Consider the following 3,304-nt stretch of genomic DNA (forward strand, 5'->3'; position numbering starts at 1 on the left):
TACATGACTGTGGCAGACGGCAAGCCAGAACTTTGTACAGATTATTGAAAGCTGGAAATGGATGAAGAATGCTGTAGTACTTAGTCCAAATTCCTCTTCTGACTCCAGAAGTCTCACTTTTCAGACTTGAGGTCTTAAGACTGATTAGATGTGGAGACTCCCAGTTTAGTTTCCCAGCTGCCAAAACATACCATGAACAGGTTGGCTTGAAAAATGGTATGTATTGGCTCACAGTTTTGAGGCTAGGGAGAAGTTCAAAATTAGGTGATGCATTCTCTCAGACTGTGAATTCAGGACCGGCTCCTGGCAATCCTTGGTATGCGATATATGGCAACACAAATGGCAGCCTCTTCTGGCTTCTCCCTTTTCTGGGTTCTGTCGACTTTCAGCCTCTGGCTGCTCCCCCCAGCTTTCTCTTTCTTCGTGAACTCCCTATAAGGCCTTCAGTACTAGGGTACAGACCCATCCTGATTCAGCTGGGCCATGCCTTCACTGAAGGAACCTCATCAAAAAGTCATAATTCCTTCCTTCTGTCAGCCTTCATGTTACTCAAATGTGGCCAGTCTCGAAGCCAAACTCAGCATGTAAATGCAATGCCTTCCCCCCAGCGTGGGACATGACACCCGGGGATGAGCCTCCCTGGCAACGAGGGACCACTATCAACTACCAACTGATGATGCAACTGGAAAATGACCTTATACGGAAGGTTCAATGCGGATCAGCAGAATATCCATGTCTACATAAAATACCATGACTTTAAAATGCTGTTTGACCTAAAGTAAGGGGGAAATGGAAAGGAGAAATGAGTTTATATGGCTACGAGTTTCTAAAAAAGAGTCTGGAGGCTGGCAGAAGGTTTGCCCTCATGCACAACTGAGCAGAGTCAGAGAGACAGATAAAGCAGATACAACCCCCAGATATTGGTTCCTTTGAGGGCTAAAGAGACCCATGGGAGTTATGGTCATGGCCGATGGGGTTAACTACCAGGGCAGATGGCCCCTCTTTGGAAATGGTGTTTATGTGTGATGAATCTGGACTCAGATGGGATCTCCCTTCATAAGACTTTCATGCTAATGTGCTGGAGGTGCAGTTAATGTTGGGGTTTAAGATATATTTAGGGGATTTGAATCTCTGGACTGACAATGTGATAGCCAGATCCTGAGCCTCAACAGACTCCAGCACCTACAATCTGATTTATTGGACTTACCACACTCAGCTAAGATGGAGGTGAAGAAGGACAACCACCACACCATGGAGCCTAGAGTGATTACAACTGAAAATGGAGGATTGCATCCAGCATCCAGGTGGAATCTGAGCCTCCTCTTGACATAAAGGTGCAATGGACACAACCAATCCAGTGTCCACATAGAAGAGGTGGCATTGGATTGGGAAAAGTGGACATAATGGACAAAGGGTATGGGGAAAGGCAGGAAGAGATGAGAGGTGGAGGCGTCTTCGGGACATGGAGCTGCCCTGGATGGTGCTTCAGAGGCAATCACCGGACATTGTAAATCCTCACAGGGCCTACATGATGGAATAGAGGAGAGTATGGGCCATGATGTGAACCAATGTATATGAGGTGCAGAGGTGCCCAAAGATGTACTTACCAAATCCAATGGATGTGTCATGATGATGGGAACGAGTGTTGTTGGGGGGGGGAGAGGGGGGGTGGGGGGGTGGGGTTGAATGGGACCTCACATATATATTTTTAATGTAATATTATTACAAAGTCAATAAAAAATAAAAAAATTAATAAAAAAAAAAAAACAAAAAGTCATAATTCCAATAGGCCCACACCCACAGAAATGGACCAAATTTAACATTAAAAATGTTCTTCTGGGCCAAACTCAGCATGTAAATGCAATGCATTCCCCCCAGCGTGGGACATGACACCCAGGGATGAGCCTCCCTGGCACCAAGGGATCACTACCAAGTACCAGCTGATGATGCAACTAGAAAATGATCTTGAATTGAAGGTTCAATGCGGACCAGCAGAATATCCCTGTCTACATATAATAACAGGAGTTTAAAATGCTGTTTGACCTAATGTAAGGGGGAAATGGAAAGGAGAAATGAGTTTATATGGCTATGAGTCTCTAAAAAAGAGTCTGGAGGTTGTCAGAAGGATTGCCCTTATGCACACCTGAGCAGAGTCTCAGAGACAGATAAAGTAGATACAACCCCAGGTATTGGTTCTTTTGAGGGCTAAAGAGACCCACAGGTTCTATGGTCATGGCAGATGGGGTTCACTGCCATGTTAGTTGGCCCTTCTTTGGAGCTGGTGTTTCTGCGTGATGGAACTGGACACAGATGGGGGCTCTTTTCACAAGACTTTCATGCTACTTTACTGGAATTGTAGTTGGTGCTGGGGTTTAAGATATTTCTAGGGGATTTGAATCTCTGGACTGACAATATGATAGCCAGGCCCTGAGCCTCAACAGACTTCAACTCCTACACTCTGATTTATTGGACTTACCCCACTCAGCTAACATGGAGTTGAAGAATGTCAACCACCACACCATGGAGCCTAGAGTTGCCTACAACTGAAAGCAGGAGGACTGCATCCAGTATCCGTGTGGAATCTAAGCCCCCTCTTGACATAGATGTGCAATGGACACAACCAATCCAAGGTCCACAGAGAAAATGTGGCATTGGTGTGGGAAAAGTGGCCATGGTGGCTGCTGGGTGCGGGGAATGGGAGGAAGAAATGAGATGTGGAGGCGTTTCCGGGACTTGGAGTTGTCCTGGGTGGTGCTTCAGGGACAATTACCGGACATTGTAGATCCTCCCAGGGCCCACTGGATGGAACGTGGGAGAGTATGGGCTATGATGTGGACCATTGACCATGAAGTGCAGCGATGCCCAGAGATATACTTACCAAATGCAATGGATGTGTCATGATGATGGGACAGAGTTTTGCTGTGGGGGGAGTGGTGGGGTGGGGGCAGTGGGGTTGAATGGGACCTCATATTTTTTGAATGTAATATTTTTAAAAAAATGAATTAAAAAAATAAAAAAAAATAATGTTCTTTTGGGTTACATGGCTCCAAATCACCACATTCCCACATTACTAAGGGCAATCTCCTTTGCTAATCAGAGAGATTCAACTAATTACAGATTCAAATACCATCTACAAAATACCCTTAGAGTAACATTCAGGCTTGACCAAACAAGTTGACACTTGTAATAACCATCCCCAAGAATAGGTAAACTGAAAGGAAAATAGGTGAGAACAAACCAGATCATATTCCCTCAGTGACTTCTACTTCTCATGGCCCACTGAATGGAACAAAGCCTCTTGAAG

This window comes from Dasypus novemcinctus, chromosome 19, assembly GCF_030445035.2.
Source record: "Dasypus novemcinctus isolate mDasNov1 chromosome 19, mDasNov1.1.hap2, whole genome shotgun sequence".
Lineage (NCBI taxonomy): Eukaryota > Metazoa > Chordata > Mammalia > Cingulata > Dasypodidae > Dasypus > Dasypus novemcinctus.